The sequence below is a fragment of the Rutidosis leptorrhynchoides genome, chromosome 4 (assembly GCF_046630445.1).
Source record: "Rutidosis leptorrhynchoides isolate AG116_Rl617_1_P2 chromosome 4, CSIRO_AGI_Rlap_v1, whole genome shotgun sequence".
Lineage (NCBI taxonomy): Eukaryota > Viridiplantae > Streptophyta > Magnoliopsida > Asterales > Asteraceae > Rutidosis > Rutidosis leptorrhynchoides.
This window is the reverse complement of record NC_092336.1, coordinates 159,836,956-159,843,036: the sequence shown is the minus strand read 5'-3', so window position 1 is coordinate 159,843,036 and position 6,081 is coordinate 159,836,956. Positions and strand designations below refer to the sequence as shown.

General features: G+C 34.5%; 1 non-coding gene across 1 annotated transcript; it reads right to left on the bottom strand.

Annotated features, from left to right (window-relative positions):
- Positions 1–1,256: 1,256 nt before the first annotated feature.
- LOC139846073 (small nucleolar RNA R71) lies at positions 1,257–1,363 on the bottom strand. Its single transcript, XR_011758818.1, has one exon. It is a non-coding gene; the product is annotated as a small nucleolar RNA R71 (small nucleolar RNA).
- Positions 1,364–6,081: the final 4,718 nt, after the last annotated feature.

The window sequence follows — 6,081 nt, the reverse complement described above, 5'->3', positions numbered from 1 at the left end:
TGCCATAGTTCTTTTAGTATTTCTAGTTTTTAGGCTTTGCCGTAAAATCCCTTAAGTGATTTTTTTTAGATTAAGATTTAGGCGCCTTAGAAATTTACGACATCGCTTATCGCTTTAGTTTTAATAAATTTTAGTGCCTTTTTAAGTTATTGCCGTTTTGAATTTAGAATTTCTTTTAAGCTTTAATACCTTTAGACGCAAGTTTTAATTTTTAGTTTTTAGGCTTTTAAGTTTCGACGCATTACTTTCTTATTATTATTTTTTGACTTTTATTTTTCGACTCTTATTTTTCGACACGCTTTTTCTTTCTCATTTCTACGCTCTAGTTTTTAGGACATAGATTTTTATCTTCTTTAAACTTCGACGAAAAATTATTTTAAGCGGTTAAATTGATAGACATCCAAATTTTCTGGTTCGTAGTAATAGTTGGATTTGTTAGTGGCGAGTTGTGGGCTTCCGATTTAAAGGGTCCTGGCTACCTGCTGCATCTATTGGCTATTCGAAATGTGGACAAAATCAGAAAAGTCTATTAATTTGATAACTTAAATAATTTTTATCTTTATAACTAATAGGATATTCAGTGAATGCACCGAGCAAAACGTTCACCACCTTTCATACGTTCACCACCTGTAACTCGATCAAGACATCTAGCCAATATTGTCGCCGTTGATTTTTCTTTAGAATCATCATCTAGTCGAACAAGAACTCCAATTCAATTCTCCGATAATCCATCTTTTGAAACCGACTTCACAATTGAAAACCCGGAGGATATTCAAGGACAATTCCAAGATCCAGAACCACTAATCATTCCTCCTGAACCACAAACCGTTAAATCAGAATCCTCTAGTGATTCGGATTCAACAAATTCAATTATGGAAGTAACGGAACCTCAAAGTATGGAAGACCGAATAAGAGCCACACGCACTGGCCAAGGTCACGCCATTGTTAAGCCAGATGTTAATGCACCAGATTATGAAATCAAAGGACAAATCCTACACATGATAACTAATCAATGCCAATATAGTGGTACGCCAAAAGAAGATCCAAACGAACATCTTCGAACCTTTAATAGGATCTGTACTCTATTTAAAATCAGAGAAGTTGAGGATGAACAGATCTATCTCATGTTATTTCCATGGACTTTAAAGGGAGAAGCCAAAGATTGGTTAGAATCGTTACCTGAAGGAGCGATTGACACATGGGATGTTTTACTTGAGAAATTTCTTAAAAGATTCTTTCCGGCATCTAAAGCCGTAAGACTTCAAGGAGAAATTGTTACGTTCTCGCAAAAGCCAAATGAAACATTATATGAGGCATGGACAAGATTCGGAAAGTTGTTGAGAGGATGTCCTCCACATGGTTTAGACACTTATCAAATAGTACAAATATTCTACCAAGGTGTCGACGTTGCTACACGAAAAGACATCGACACAGCAGCTGGTGGTTCCATTATGAAGAAAACCGCTACCAAAGCTCACAAGATAATTGATAATACAGCCTCCCACTCGCATGAGTGGCACCAGGAAAAAGATATATTTCATTCATCTAAAGCGGCTAGAGCCAATTCTAGCCATGACTTTGATTCTGTTTCCGTAAAAACAGATGCTTTCGAGAGACGAATGAAAAAGATGAATAAAGATATTCACGCGATACGAATCAGTTGTGAGCAATGCGGTGGACCACACTTAACGAAAGATTGTCACATTGAGAAAATGATGGAACAACGTGAGAATGTTTCCTACATGAACCAAAGGCTGGGAAATAATTATCAAAATAATTATCAATCGCCAAGGCCAAACTTTAATCGAAATCAAAACATTCTTTACAATCTAAATGGACCCAACAATAACTCGTACAACCAACAAGGTCTGAATAACCAACCAACTCAAAACAACACTTTCAATCAACAAAGACCTGCCTTGTATAAACCACCACAATAAACCGAAGAGAAAAAGCCAAATCTGGAAGAAATTATGGAAAAGTTAATGGAATCTCAAACACAATTTATTACATCTCAAACCCAAATGAATGAGAGGTTTGATCAGTCATTAAGAACTCAACAAGCTTCCATCTTGAATCTAGAAAAACACGTAGGTACTCTTGCTAGCATGATGAGTGAGAGGGAACAAGAAAAGCTACCGAGTAATACTGAAATAAATCCTCAGAATGAGAATGTTAATATGGTGTCAACAAATTCTGAAAAACCATCATCAGAAGATGGGAAGGTGTTCGATGTGAGTAACAATGAAGAAGTTACAACACCACCACCACCACCCGAGTATGTAAAGCCAGTGGTGGCACCATACAGACCACCCATCCCGTTTCCAAGAAAAGGAGTTGAGTATGAGCAAGTGATAGGTAATAAAGTTTGTGATACCTTTGGAAAGAAGAAGAATAAAAAGTGCAAGAAACAAAAACCATAGAAGTAAACCCGGTGAAGACAGTTCCACTAAAACCTCCAGCCAGGGTGGGTGATCCAGGTGAATTTATTGTTCTTTATCTACTTAGTGATTGTGTCATGTATGATGCACTAGCAGATTTAGGTGCGAGTGTGAGTGTTATGCATCTTTCATTATATAAGAGATTAGGAGTAGGTGAGTTAAGTCCAACAGAAATGAGTGTTCGACTCTTTGATCAAACCATTAGGAACCCAGTTGGAATTGCTGACAACCTACCCGTTCAAGTGGGTAATTTAACCTTTCTAGTCGAATTTATTGTCATTGACATAGAAGAGGACTCAAACATTCCTCTAATTTTAGGTCGACCATTCTTAGCATCCACCAGGGCGTTATTTGATGTAAGAGAGGGTAGAATGACACTTAGTGATGGTGACAAATCGGTCACCTTTGTAATTCGAAAGTCTAAATCTCCACCAACCAAAACCGTTGAACCAACAAAAACGATTGGTAAGAACCATATTGTTTTACCAACTCCAACGGTAGTGCTTAACAATAATAAAACGCCTAAGTGTGGGAAAAATGAAGTAACACCTAATGATGACCTGATAATAAAGAACCCTATTGTTGATACAAAATTAAATGACTCCGTTATTAACAGTTCAATGAAGAAACTTATTAAACGGATTCGTGATGCTAGAACCAAGGGGAACTTTAAGTTATGTAACCGGTTAGTATCCAATCTATCGCCTAAAGAAAAGGCGAAACTAGTTGAATTTATGGATATTACACAGGAATCCGACCAATGGTTTAAAGCAAAAGTCACAGATATGCAAGTTGATTATGGTCCAAAAGAAATTGACGATGAATTTAATCACAATTTCAACACCACAGCTACCTAAGTGTGGGGAGATTTAAATGTTCTAAAAAAAATGCCGTCTAGAGTTATTTGTTCTGTTCTCGTGTAGTTCCGAGAATGGAATCCGATTAGTCTTTTCCACTAGCAGACACTAAAGAACTAGTTTTCTCCCCCCATTCTGAATTTTTGTTTTGTAGGTTTTGTATGAAATTAATATGCATTTTTAAATTTAAGTTTTGTGTGAATTTAAAAACAAAAATTACGTTATTTCATTAAGTTTAAAAAAATGATTTCCAAATTCGTTGTGAGATAAATACTAGGTCATGGAACCGAAATTGCTTTACCCGAGGGCGGGGCGAAAAATTTTATTATCATTTTTTTAATATTATTGATCTAAAGTATACCAAAAAATTTAAAGAAACCCAAAAATTTTTGCTTTTAAAACAATCGTTTTAAAAACGACAAATTTTAAATTTTGTCGAGGGACGGACTAGGTAAACATACCGAAACGACCTAAAGTAAAAGGAAACAAAATTTTAAAAAAAATTATTCATTTAAATTGTTTTAATAAATAAAGGTTTTATAAAAAAAAATATAATAAAAATATTATGTATGTTTATAGTTTATCTTATGTAAAATAGGGTAAAACAGCACACTTTCAAAGACTGACATTAAGTTCAGCAAAAGCTAATAATTTTGAGATAAGACGCAAAACATATGTGAAATTACAACAAAAGGAATGAACGATGAGGTGCGCCATCTATCATTCGACGAACTTAGTAATTACAAACTGGGTATTTTTAATCACTTTTCTACACTAATCACCCTCATGAATTTAAATATTTACTGATTTCTTGCAAATGAGGGCATTGCATGATCTCAAGTGTGGGGAAGGATTATAAATTCTCTCGGGTCTACACTTAGTCTAATTGCCAAATTTTGTGAAAATTTAAAAAAAAAAATTCAACTAAATGAATTCAAAATCATGTTTGTACATATTTATGAACGATAAAACTAGGTGATAATACCGAAATTATTGTTACCTTGGAAATGACATAAATTGAGAAACAACTCAAAACGCTTGAATTCATTTAAATTGGAATAGAAGAGAATAAAAAGGCAAAGAAAAAAATAAATAAAAGTTAAGTGTGGGAAGAATTCACCAAGTTCTTTAAAACATATATCACATATTTTTGTACAAGATTATTGCAGGTGCTTTTGTTTTGGACTAAATTAACTGTTTTACCCGATGAAAGAAAAGAAAAGATGGATCTACACGATGAATCAATTCCATCATTAAAAGGAAGTAAAGTCTTCCGAAAAAGATACACGCTTCTTAATTTAGGTAAGGAAGTTGTCGTCCAGACCAGCTGTAGTTTGACGAAAAATCTAGAAAAGTCATCTTTAAAATTAGCAGGAAATCCACGGACCTCAGCATCAAACAGGGTCACCAAGTGGTCAGATTTATCCTAACCATGAGAAGGATTTATCTCGTAAAATGGGGAGGGCGCAGTGCAAATTAGGTTGATAAGACTAATGAATCAGACCCCCAGAAAGGATAATCTCCTTAAAGATTAAAAATTAGCTTTTAAGCCTGATATTACTAAATCCTTGAGATTGACTTTAAAGATTGAGAATTACAAACTCATGGAATTCAATGATATCTAAACTCGAGCTTGAACGAGAAAATATTTTGATCAAATTAAAATCGATTTGTTTTCTAAAAACCTATTTTTAATGCGTTCATTACCATTGAACGTAAAATCCTAAGAATTCACCTGGAATTCATTAGGTCACCTGAACAAAATCGGGTGTCAACCGTAAGAACGGTGGTTGCATAGCATGGTCGAAGACAGGACCTTGTGCCAGACCGAAAAATTATAGGGTGATCTTTACTATTGCTCCTACAAAGGATAGTAATTGCATCTGACACGTTATGGACCATGAACATCTGTATGTCATTAGACATTGCCTTAACAGTTGCTTGTTCATCGCTTTCCTTTACAACCGGACGGTAGTTTACCGAAAGGTAATATACGGAGCAAGTATATTGGACGTGTGCTTTCCTAATACAAGGTTAGCAAGTGGGTGACACAAAACCACAAGTTTTGAGCTAACATTTTCAAATCTGAAACCCACAAAACCCACAAAAACAATTTGCAAACACCGATGAAGGGTTATTATGGAAAACTTATCTATGGTAAAAGCTAGAATGAATTTTTAAAAGATCAAATATTTTCAGAAAGATCCAATTTCCTTAAAGGATCTAAATTTTTATAGTCATGTGGGGCTGTAAACCACATCGTTACTATCATTGTTTATACTGTCGTATCAAAATCACTGATGTATAAAGTGTGAGAATAAAAAAAAGTGATTCGAGTGAAATGTGATTTTATTTCAAGTTCTGTATTGCTTGAGGACAAGCAACGCTCAAGTGTCGGGATATTTGATAGTGCTTCAAATGAACATATATTTAGGCATAATATCCTTCCAATATGTAAAGCTTTTAGTTACTATTGTTCTATTTTTATGTAATAATCGTTTAAATAAATAAGTGCGAAGACAAAAGAAGAAAATGAAGATTTGAAGATGCAAACGTCCAAAAAGCTCAAATGTATAAGATACAATCCAAGTGGTTCAATTTATTGATGATCAACGTCTAAATATTGATAAAAGTACAAGTCACGGAACACAAAATACAAGATATCTAAGCATGCGAAAAGACGTTCGAAAATCCGGAACCGAGACATAAACCGAGTATCAACGTACGAGTCGACATACCTAAAATTACAAGTCAACTATGCACAAGAATATAATATAATATAT